The sequence below is a fragment of the Syngnathoides biaculeatus genome, chromosome 8 (genome assembly GCF_019802595.1).
Source record: "Syngnathoides biaculeatus isolate LvHL_M chromosome 8, ASM1980259v1, whole genome shotgun sequence".
Taxonomy (NCBI): Eukaryota; Metazoa; Chordata; class Actinopteri; order Syngnathiformes; family Syngnathidae; genus Syngnathoides; species Syngnathoides biaculeatus.
Window position 1 is genome coordinate 13359169 of NC_084647.1, and position 12946 is coordinate 13372114.

The 12946-nt window shown below is 40.9% G+C and overlaps 1 long non-coding RNA gene across 1 annotated transcript in view; it reads left to right on the forward strand.

Moving 5' to 3' along the window:
* The window catches only part of LOC133505089 (uncharacterized), a 30192-nt gene extending 22801 nt beyond the window's left edge, over window positions 1–7391 (forward strand). The window contains exon 6 of the long non-coding RNA XR_009796147.1: window positions 6337–7391. This is a non-coding gene — a long non-coding RNA (uncharacterized LOC133505089). The remainder of the gene's footprint in view (window positions 1–6336) is intronic.
* The last annotated feature ends 5555 nt before the right edge of the window (window positions 7392–12946 follow it).

The window sequence follows — 12946 nt, forward strand, 5'->3', positions numbered from 1 at the left end:
TGGAGCAAATCTGCTCCTCGACATTTAAGTACTACGGGAAAACCGGCATTTGGCACAACGAAGGTCCCTCTATAACCATCTACTAAAATCAAGAATTCATAGCCTTGTTCATCTAAGTCGTTCACTTCCATAATAGGGCATTTGCCCTCTAAATGCTGAGTTACAGCATTATTTTATTTGATCATTACCCAAGCACGCTCCTGGGGGCAAGGTTACCGGATGACTGTGCCTGATGACTTGGTTGTGATGTTACTTCCATCGGCATTTTTTTTTTAAAAATATTTTCACGTAACTCCTTTCATTATTACTCCTTATTAAATCATCGAAATGCCTAGTGGTTGTTTTTTATTTTTATTTTTTGCCTAAATAGCCCTGTCAACTGCAATCATTGACGCCATTTTATGTCTTAACTTGGTGATGCAGATCTGGCTACATTAAGCACATTTGTCATTTTGCTGACGCAGATTCGGGGACATCTGCTTTCTACGTTAGCGATCGGAACCAACATTAGCCTCTCGTGCTCCAGTGCATAAAGAGAAATAATAGTCAGCCTGACATGATGTGGTAAATGGGCCTTGGTGTAATGGGTGATAAGTGTGTGATGGTCAGAAAAAGAAAAAACAGACAACATTGATCTACAGTACTAATAATAGGCTGACGCATAACCTGACAAAGGAATGGAACGTCCGAGTGAATCTAAGCCGAAGCTGAGAATCTTCCACGAATAAGTTTTAGGTTTCCGTCACCACCGCCGCTTGACAATACAAGATTCTAAAATAGCTGAATATGCTTGTGCCAAGGCTTCAGGGAACTAGTGTGCGCATGAATAATTCATAGTCAGATAATCAGAGGAAGACAGGTTGTCAGTCACCAGATTTCTTTCCTCCTCTCGTGTGAAGATACAGGAGAAAGTGCTGTTAAAAGGGAGAAAACTACATCTCCATGGATGAAAACCGTTGTTCTTCTGATCCGTGGTGTGCAAGGGGTGGAGTAAGGAATAAGTATCCTAACAGGTTTGGGTAGGCATTAATCCCACCCCCCACTCCCCAACCGTTGTTGATGAATTTCTTTCGAGTGGGAAAAATATCTATCAACGACAGCCCAATCAACAAATTTATTTAGATAGGGAAAACAATTTCGGTCACCGCACTCCTTCACCCCCTCAGGGACCACTGCAGACCATCATCATCGGCAAACTTTGATGTACATGAAAGGCTGGATAAAAGAATAAATAGGGCAATATGGTTAAGTAATTGGTTGGAAATAAGAAGGTCAACAGTCAGGCACTTCACTCCTCCTCACAGTGGTTCTTCACGCTATAATCGGATAATCTTCTTAGGGATCAAATTTCCCGATTTAGGCACCTGCTATGTTTGCAGTTTAAGGTCAATACTGTATGTGCGAGACAGCTTATTGACATTTTTCTAGGCGATACAAAGAACCCTCGGGTGGATGACAGAGGCTTTCAGTGGCAATATGGGGGATTTCTAATGGTGGTCATTCACAAGTACATTTAGAGTATGGTGTGAGGAACACTGTCCTTTTGGCACTTGGGCGGAAAACAAACAGGAAGAGTCACCTTTTTCCCTACGGAGGTGGTGCAAATGGATAGTGCAATAGTTGCACTGTGTTCTGTAACTGCCTTGTGGGTGAATGAAATGGAGTCTTTCAGTTAGGGAAACGCGCTAATCTTCCACTTATCCTGTTAAATGTAAAGGGGGCAGGAATCCTATCCAAAAGAAGCATGCTGCGCAACAGATGCTTCACTTTTTCGGTGGCACAATGCAATCGACTCAATTAAAACACCCACTGGCTACGTTGACATGGACTCCAAGGACTGGCCCCGCAAGAAATTGCAAAAACCATACATGCATGGTGGATGACTGGTTACCGCATCCGCCTCACAGTTCGGAGGACCGGTGTCCTGACCCTGCCTGTGTGGAGTTTGCACGTTTCCCCGTGCCTGCATGTGGTTTCTCCAGGTACTCCGGTTTCCTCCCACATTCCGAAAACATGCGAGGTAGGTTGAGTGGAGACTTTAAGTTGGCTTGGGTGTGACGTGAGTGAGAATTGTTCCTTGTTTCAACGTGCCCGGCGATTTACTGGTGACCAGTTCAGGGTGTACCTTGCCTTTCACCCAAATGAAGCTGGAATAGGCTCCACCATGGTGTCGGCCTCACAGTTCGTGTCCGGTCCCAGACCCCTCTGTGTGGAGTTTGCATGTTCTCCCCATGCCTGCGTGGGTTTCCTCCGGGCAAATTAATTGGACACTCTAAATTGCCCCTTGGTGTGATTGTGAGTGCGGCTCTTTGTCTTGAAGTGCCCTGTGATTGGCCGGCAACCAGTTCAGGGTGTACCCTGCCTCCTACCCGTTGACAGCTGGGATAGGCTCCACTCCCTGCGATCCTCGTGAGGATAAGTGGCAAAGAAAGTGGATGGATAGGCTCCACCACGCCTGTGGCCCTAGTGAGGAGAAGTGGTCCTAAAAATGGATGGCTGGATGGATGAATGTAAAGTCACAAAGCAGAATGGCCAAGTGCCGAGGCGTATTGGGCCATATTCATCTAGTCGTGCGTGTCGTGGTGTACTTTTTATCAACGCGGATTCTCCCATCCAGACTTCTGAAAATCCAACTGCATATAATCTAGGAATAAACCCAGAAACATCACACAGGTGTGAATGACTGACAGCTGAGGCTGGTTTCAAATCATGGAAATTGGAACTCACCCTGAGATTTGTGAATGCCATTGAAATCCATAAAAGAGGTAAAGTACTTTCAATTTGTAAAAGCCTTATGTAGTGTATACTGTGTAGCGTGGATGAGGAGGTGTCCCCCAATCTCACCTGGTGTGTCCTGCTTGTCAGGAAATTATTAATCCCGTGGCAAATGACAGGCGAGATACTGAGCATTTTGGGGATGATGGTCTGGAATACAAAACTGAAGTCTACAAACAGGATCCTTGAATTATTAAATCCTCTGACCCGCTTCAGGGGAACAGAGCTTAAAGACCCTGTGAAGTGAATTTAGAGATTGTTTCTCAATACCTTATTCTGTACATATATATAGTACATACACATAGATTAGATGATAGTTGTTGAAGTTGTGCAAAGACTGAAAAAAATGTATTAATTGGATTTTTGAGAGATACCAATTCAAATGTTTTTCAGCATTTCAGTTGCTGATATTTTTGAGCAGTAGCTAAAATGAAGCCCCAGTTATGAGTCAACCACTCATCCAGCCATTCGTCCATCCATCCATCCAGCCATCCATCCATCTGTCCATTTGGAGCCTTTTTCCTTGAATCCAATGATAGCATGTTCTGATGAACAGTAAGTCTCCAAAACAGCAAGATCTGACAAGAAGTGTTGAAGACATTCTGTAAGTAGGCCTCGAGAAAATCTGAGAAACTATTTACTACACAATAAGCAGAACAGATATGTATTATATTATGTAGTATAATGTAATAGTGGGCTCATATGTCCTAATTTGATGGTTTCAAAAATGTAAAAAAAGTTGCTGTCTGCCCACCACCCCAACCCCCACCTCATGCTGCAGGTGTTTTTATTTTCCGCTTTGTTATCTTAACAAAATCTTCTTCATATATTTTTTCAATTAGTGTACATGTATCACCTTTGGGGATTCGTTCGCCCTGCATGGCACACACATCTCCACTTGTGTTCATTTTGCAGTTCCTCAAACATCTTACACCAAATCAATATTACACAGTGTACACAAGAATCATTAGTTCATGAGCAAATGAGTGAAGGGAGATCTGCCAAAGTGTTATTTCTGGGAAATTGGTCACACACAAAGTGTCACCTGCCAAAGTCCCATCTTCCTTAGATTTCAAAATATTATAGGACCTTTTCTATATTAATAGAAGACAAGGAAAACTAAATTCACTTCACTGTGTATTCAAGCAAACAAAATATTGGCCTGACGCCCTTGTAAATGTAGAAATTAGCTGGGACCTCTCAGCTAATTACAAAAATGACGAGAAGATAGAAGAGAATTCAAAAAAATGTCAAAACACTTTGCTGAATGCTGACATGGTTCATCTTGAGGTTGCAGTGATTATTACTTTGCAAATATTATTTGCTACACAATACTGGTTATCAGGTGAAAGGGTTAATTAGTAAGCTCATCTCCTGGAAAGGTTAAATTCACTGAATGCATGCTGTTAACCCATTTGTTACTCTTTAATCATCAGTATGATAATCCATCCATCCATTTTCCGAGCCACTTATCCTCACGAGGGTCACGGAACTGCCTGAACCTATCCCACCTGTCATGGGGAAGTTGGCAGGGTCCACCCTGAACTGGTTGCCAGCCAATCGCAGGGCACATGGAGACAGACAAGAGCCAATTTAGAGTGTCCAATCAATGCATGCTTTTGGGATGTGGGAGGAAACCGGAGTGCCTGGAGAAAAACCCACACAAAGACGGGGAGAGCATGCAAACTCCTGGTATGATATAGATTTTTTTAATCATATCATATTTAATCATAAAAATAAGCATGGGTGAAAAGCCTCCAATATTTTCATTTCTGTTGGTTTTGAAAACTGCATTCATTCTTGTGTTTCCTTTCACACTGCTATTTTTTACCTAATGCCACCTTTCCGAATACTATTACTTTTGCAAAGTTGGATTTTTTTCATACTATTTCTGTACAGTAATCCATAAGATTGACATAATGCAGATGTGTCTGATATTGTGGTGCGAGTGTTAAAATAAACATTTGAGACTGGCGGACGCAGTGGCTCGGAGCCAAAGCCAAACTTCCTTGCCGGACATCGACGTTTGTCTGGTACAATCACAGCGCAGCCTCTCATTTAACACTGAGCAGAACAGTACGCAATCATGGAAAGAAAGAAAGAGTTTCTGGCAGCTCGCACTTTATATATAGTATGTGGTCTGGACCTGAAAATTTGGTTTATATCCATCACACCACTTGACTTGTGTAGGAAAAACGTGTCAAAATATAAGGAAAAAAAAACAGAGCTCGATGGTAAAACAGTACAGCATGTTTGCCTGCATATCCATCCAACAATGCTGTGCAATCCCGAAAATTAATCTGTCATGAAGAAAAACATACAACTACAATGTTGCAAATTAGGTTGAACATAGTGATATTTACATTTGTTATCCCACATTCCCATACACTCCATTTTCCACTTTAACCACGATCAGCAACATCTCCATCGATAGACAACTACCTCGACCCAATAGAGAATCAATCTCTTGCTTTGCCTTGGGAGAATTCTTTTCAAATGGAATTGATTGAAGCAAAATAGGTGTGTGTGAGCCAGGCAACATAAACATATTGGTTGCTTCCATCCATCCATCCATGTTCTTTACCGCTTATCCTCACAAGGGTCATGGAGAGTCCTGGAGCCTATCCCAGCTGTCAACGGGCAAGAGGTGGGGGTACAGCTGAGATGCCAGCCAATCACAGGACACATAGAGACAGACGACAGTCGCACTCACAATCACACCTAGGGGCAATTTTGAGTGTCCAATTAATGTTGCATGTTTTTGGGATGTGGGAGGAAACCGGAGTGCCCGGAGAAAACCCACGCAGGCACGGGGGAGAACATGTAAACTCCACACAGGCGGGGTCAGGATTGAACCCGGGTCCTCAGAACTGTGAGGCCAACGCTTTTCCAGCCGTGCCTCTCATTATACTGTTTATTATGATTTTATTTTCTTTACCAGATACGTACACTACTACCCAAGAAACAATTCATTATGTATTGCTGCTTACTCTAAAGGAGTCCCAAAAACATTCTGCCTTCTCAAAATAATCATGCTATTTTTTGTTTGACCATATCAGAAAAGGATTAATATACATTCAGTGTATAATACATGTGCAAATACATATATTCAATATCTATAGAAATAATATGTAGCTTCAACAGTAACCACAATATATGAACAACTTTTTATACAGTGCGCCACTACAAACAGCAACCATCACAGTATAAGAATGTGTTGATGCTTCATTTTGGTGAAGTTGTGTTTTTTGTGAACTTAATTTTAATTCATTTCAAAAATTTATCTTAAGATGATGTTATTTTCCATGTTGCATATCATCACTGTCAGGTTTATATTTGGCAAATTGAATATTTCTTTCTCAAATCGATACCATTGGTCTGTTCTCAAACAGGGTTGTTGTTGTTTTTTTCCAAATTTTTGACCAGTTTCAAGTTTGTAAAATTTCAAAACATTTCTAGTTATGTTCACAATGCTGATGACCGGATTTAGTCATTCCTCACCTATTGTTGCTGTCACGATGTCAGTGACCAAAATAAATGAGCAGACTTTGTTCTCCACAGGCGCATCTCTGAGGATGCCTCGTGGACAGATGTCCAGGGATTACCCCCATCCCAGCGGAGAGACAAAGGCTCTGTTTTTGTTTTTGAGTTTGCTTTACTCGCTGGAAAACGTCGGGTATTTTTAGAATGGAAGCGGAATGAACAGCTGAACGAGCGGGCCGCACAGAACGTGCATCAGCACGCTGGAGGTCCTGCGTTCTGACAGCAGGTGACGTCCCGTCCCTCCCTCCGGGCCTGCCTGCTGCAGTGTGGCACGAATTGATCTTCTTCCAGCTTGCGCTTGTTCGGTTTGAATCTGAATCAAGTAAGACAGTCAAACACATTGTAATACTCGTGTAATAAAGCAACATTTACACTTAATGTTAATGATATCCTTTGTTGTGGGATTATGGCTAGGTTTGGGCTTTATTATAAGGTTATTACAATAATATTCATGTATAAACTCAGTTATGGAGCACTAGGCATCTAGTGCATTCCAGGTGAAGCATTTATTGGGGACACATTTATTTGTACATAGTTGTATGTATTCCAACACTGTTTCTGGTCCCTCACTGTTGAAATACTGGGTCCGGTTGTACCAAATCCTTGAAATTGCCACAAATGTGTAATGACAAGTCCTACACTAGGGACCACATCTGCTTTGTAAACACACGGGGCCAAGTTATGGATTGAACTTTATTTCATTTCACTTTTTGTACCTCTACTTACAAAATTATTCTGTTCCAAAAGTCGTTTTGTAATGTGAATGTTTCGTAAGTCGAAGTGCATTTTACATGTAAATAGTGTAATCCGTTCCATTGCCCACAACCCCACTCCCAAAAATAAGCATTCAAAGTACATGAAAGGAATGCTTATGGAACAGAAACCCAGTAGAGCTCTGAGATCGACCGACTCGGATCAAATAGTGGAGCGCAGAGTCCAAGGCAAAGATGGTGAAGCAGCATTTAGCTATTATGCTGCTCACAAATGGAATAAATTAGCAACAGAAGTGAAGTCAACCCCAAATGTGATTGTTTTTAAATCCAGATTGAAAAGTCTTTTTATTTTTGTCATTTTTAACACACACATATATATATAATTTTGATTGTTTTTTAACCCATTTTAAATGTTTTATCTCTTGGTATTCAAATCTTTTTAATCATGTAAAGCACATTGATTTAGCTTGTGTATGAAATACGCCATACAAATAAATTTGCTTTGCTTTCTTTCAGCAGAGAATGTTTTGATCTGATCGTGCAATAATGATGATGGTGTGCAATTTGGCACCATATCAACGTATTATTCAATCATGGTGGCACTCTAGTTGCAATTGTGCATTTTGCTTTGTTTCTATGTTCTGTAGCTTGTTTGTTGTATTTATAATTGAATTTCATTATGTGTGCTTTCCCCCCGTCCGCCTTCACTACCTTATATTCCTCTGTCTCTTTTTCTCCATTTGCTCTAGAAGCTCTTGTGCCTGCCAGTTTATTGTATTCCCACAGTGACTCCGTGCCATCTGGCTACCTGACGACATATTGATACAGAATAGGGCCGGAAATATACATTAGGTGGCAAGAGAAAATTTAGTTAACCTTCTCTCATGTGAGAATCCATTTCCATCTGTCCCTTTTACAAACTATTTATGTTGCCTGGCTCACGCATGCCTATTAACCTTTCGCCTCAATCAATTCCATTTGGAAAGAATTCTCCTAAGGCAAAAGCAAGAGATTGATTCTCGACTGGGCTGAGGTAGTTGTCTTATCGATGGAGATGTAGCGGATCGTGGTTAAAGTGGAAAATGGAGTGTATGGGAATGTGGAGCAATAAATGTAAATAACATTTTGTCGAACCTAATTAGCTCATTTGTAGTTGTATATCAATTTCTTCACGACAAATTAATTTTAGGGATTACACAGTATTGATGGATGTTGAATATTTATAAATACACATGCCCATGTTGTGGGAGATGTTTACCCACTTTTTTCATCACCCTGCACTGGTCTCTATTCAATGTTTTAGTTGGACAGTCCTGACAGTGGGATGAGAATATATTATATTGTACATTATATTACTGTGGGGTCAATATAGAGCTCGTGGACGTGACGTCACCATTTTCACGGTGCCATATTCCCGGTCAAACAAAGCTGCTCGACATTGTGGGAGACATTGAACCAGAGGAGAATATTTACAATACCCGAGACCTGTTGTGGTGTTGGTTGTCACAACAGACGAGACGGGTATTCAAAGAGGTCATTCTATGGAATACCGGCTGAAAAGACCAGAAAATATCAATGGATTTCGGCAATTAAACATGGATGGGTGGTGCCCAACCAAAATACACACACGCTTGTGTAGCGATCACTTCATTTCTGGTAGGAATTATTCTTCTCAATCTCAAATTCCCATTAAGTATTTATAATACCATGTTGATTCATTTGAGAACAATGAGTGTTAAAAAAAAAATGTCTGTCGTAGAGGTTTGTGGAGGTGAAGTGTGGCCACAATCGCTTCCATGTGCGTTCCATGGAGATGACTCCATCCTCTTTTGTTTTCCAATCATAGTTAATGAATGTTTATTTAAATATTAGCTGAAAAGATTGATGGAGGTTAACTGTCACTATCTGGGATTTATTCCTGATGAGAACAGATCCAGCAACAAAGTATTCAAATGCGTCCAGACTTTTATCAGCTTTAAACTTTTCCGTGTAAATCTCGAAAACTTATTCGCCAGATCCATGTGTATATCCAGTTGTCCAAGACAAGCGGATGTGAATTAACAGTCCAATTTTTTATCGCCGAAAACACTGATTTCGGCATTAAATACAAGTCCTCTATGCCGAGTTGATCTAATTTTTCCACGTACCGTCGTTTATTTTCACCTTCTAAATGTCTGACGGTATTCAACAAGACTCTGGGCGTCGTTCGACAAGACATATTTCCGTGTCGTCTCCAACCGACTTAGCATGGAGCAATGCTTAGCTTGACCGGCAACATGGCCAGGTAAACAAAAGTCACGTGATTTTATGACGTAGGTGCACGAGCTCTATACGCGGGCGTATTTGTCCTTCAAATATTGCCAATGGGAGTTTTTACTTTGTCCAAGACGTGTTCCTTTTCTTGTCCACCCTTTGAGAGCAGCTGCTCGCTCTTGCACCCCACTGGCAGGAGAATCAGCCCCTTCCTGCAGTTGCTTTGAGAAGACTAATTATGATAAATACACCTGCGGGTTCATTTTTTTTTCCTTTTGGCTTGACACAATGGGTAATAGAGAGCACCAATTAGCCGCTGTGATTCAATGTTTGCTTTGGTGCCATCACTGAACATTATGAGATCACTTCTGCTTTGTACTTTTTTGTGCTCTTTATTTTTATATGTTAAAACTAGAATGTACAGTGGATATCAATTTCCACCAAGTCCCGCAATGAGCTGAGAGATAAATCTGAGGGTCATACGTATGTTTTCACATTTAATGCCTTATTCAGTCATAAAGCTGACAACATTTTAGCATCTTCTCTACAAGGTTGTGTCTTTAAAAATAAGAACAGAAGCCGTTCTGATGGGTAGCACCAGCCTGTGGACGCAGGATTTCAGAGAGGCTCAAGTTGGCCCCTACGCCCTTTAAAATAAAATCAATGCTGCCTCCCACAACGTTAACATGATGGCGAAAGGACCTCACTTGTTGACGGGAAAGCGAACCTTTGGTGAAAATCAATGCAATGCATTTATAACGCAAAAACGTAGATGTGTGCAGTAAAAAGATGCACACAGTATTTCCAAAGTAATCATTTGTTGAAAACATACCTTTTGGTTATTTGTTGAACCCAGGAGGGAATTACTGCATGTTCGTACCGAGAGATTGTTTTAACTGTTCAACTGAAGCACTGCACTCACCATTTTTTCCCCACCGTCTAACAATTTTCAAATCTCGAAAGGTTGACGGGATCACCTTTGGCTGTTGCACATTCATTCGAAGCGCTCTTATATTTACAGGACCAGAAGAGAGAGCCCAAGTAAGTAATTGGTGCAGGGTGCGAGGAAGTCAACAACACGGTTCGTATGCCGTTGTGATATCACACTCTTTTAAGATCAAGCAGCCAATGTCAATACTCACGCTGTAGTCCAATCAATTGTACTTTGATATGGTGAAGGGCAACGTCAGTTTGACTGGCATTTCATTTAGAACCGAGAGGCGCGAGACTGCAGAGGCCCAATGCAAATGGGCCGTCCGGCGTGCCGTTTATTGACTTGCATAAGTATACGAGCACCAGCAAAGAGCAGCTCACCCCTTAATATACAATTTACTCTCCCTGCTGCAGGGGATGCTTGCGGGGGATAAATTGGACTGACCAGGTGTCCACTTTTCCTTTAATATGTCATCTTTGTGGCATTTAAAATGCCTCCAAAATATTAAAATTTTGAAGAATTTCCACTATAATTGGCCAGCATTATGGTCATGTCACTTGCTGGACTACATGTCAGTCATAGTAAGCAACACAATTGGTCGGTCAGTGATGTCACTGGCTGTGTTGAAAATCCATTCATCGATCCATTTTCTTTGCTGCTTATCCCCACAAAGGTCGTGGTGAGTGCTGGAGCCTTGCCCAGCTGATAAAAGGCAGGAGGTGGGGTACACACTGAACTGGTTGCCAGGCAATCGCAGGGCACATAGAGACAAACAGTCGCACTCACAATCACACCTTGGGGCAATTTAGAGTGTCCAATTAATGTTGCATGTTTTTGGGATGTGGGAGGAAACCGGAGTGCCCGGAGAAAAACCACACAGGTGCGGGGAGAACATGCAAATTTCACACAGGCGTGGCCTAGATTGAACCCGGGTCCTCAGAACTGTGAGGCCAACATTTTACCAGCTGAGCAACCGTGCCGCCGTGTCGAAAATCATTCATTGAATTATTATTGTACATTGGGATTTTTATGAAGTGGAGAATCTACTTCACGGTTTGGCCACATGTAAAATGTTTTTTGAACACCACTCGAGTTCACTTTCCGTTACAAATATTGTAAAAAACTTAAAACAAAACAAATGAAGGCATTTTAAGATAAGTGAATTTTGTAAAGTCAATACAACTAAAGCATTTTATCACCATCCATTTTGTTCTACTTATATTAAAGATATGTTCACATCTCAATTCATTACACATTATAAAGTATATAGACACTACAAACAGTCAAACAATCAATAATATAGTATATTTCATCAGGCTAGCCCCCAAACAACATCTTGAACTCGTGGGTTCTAATTTTGCTGCATTCGTAAAATATATTTAAATAATTTATTCTCGTCGTGAAGGTCGAGAAATTTCATGTGAGTTTGGAATTTACAATAACATGGTTTTAAAACTGACAGCAAATTACAACCTTCTGATTAGTGTGTGTCAAGTTAACCCTCTGTTGACCCATGTTGCATTTTTGCACATGGTCCATTAGGACCCCTTTTCCAGTTTACCGACTCGGCATTTGCCATTATTGACCAGTGTTGATCAAATCTCATTTTCAATCTGAACATGGATATGATCTTTTCGTCCATTTTTAACATTGAAAAAAACTGGTCACAATTTCAGATAACCTGGAACCCTGCTTGGTTAACAGAGGGTTAATATTGTTTTTTACCCAATTTCCAATCTTAAAATATTTTGTCGAGCCTGAGGACATCGGCTGCCCGGTTCGGAGTATCCATCCGTGTGTGCAGTTCCATCTGTGATGAAACAATCTTTTGCTTTCTTCCTTGACCACTAATCAATATGTGTGACCGTCTACTGTTCTTTGGCAGTTACTGTGAAAGGACAGAGGGGGGAAATATTGCACACCTGACTTACAAAACTTTTTAAACTCTTCGAGTTTCCTGTGAATGTCTGCTATTGTGCACATCAAAATGTCATATATTATTCAAGAATAGCAATCACATGAGTTATCTTGATGCAGATTAGAATTGCTTTGTATGATCCACAAAAGATTTTTATCTTTCTGTGATAAAACTATGCTCCTGTCCATTGTTAAGCAAAGTGTGTTTACAGGGGATTCTTATAATTCTACGTTTGGAACACGCTGACGGGACAAAATGTTTAAGGGCATTCTTTGAGTCCCAGCAGCGTGCCAACACGGAGGGGGCACACTCAATCAAATTTTCATCCTCAAGTCATAGTTCCACTGACTAAGCATTATGACCTTTTCTTAAATTTAACGGACTAATCCAGCCACGCCACTGCATCATTCAGCACTTTGAGTGGGCTTTACTGCTATAAGACAACTCTGTGAAGACAACTGCCTGGCAATCCATTATTCAAAAAGTACTGAACACAGAATTATCCTCTTAAATTCCCGCTATCGGTGCGATTTAAAACCAGCGACTGAGATGACAAATCTGTTCAATCTTGCCTCGTTCTATTTGCTTATTCATTCATGATCAGTGACAATCAAATGAGAAGTATACTGTTTGTCAAGTCAAGTCTTAGCAACTGCAGTGTTTTTTGGCACAGTATGCAGCACCATCCCAATAATGGACATTTCATTAGGTACAACTGCAAAATTTGATGACATCCAATATCGTCATTAAAAGAGAGTCATATTTTCATTATTGTCTGTTTGCAGTTTGCTATAGTGTACAATTGAAGTG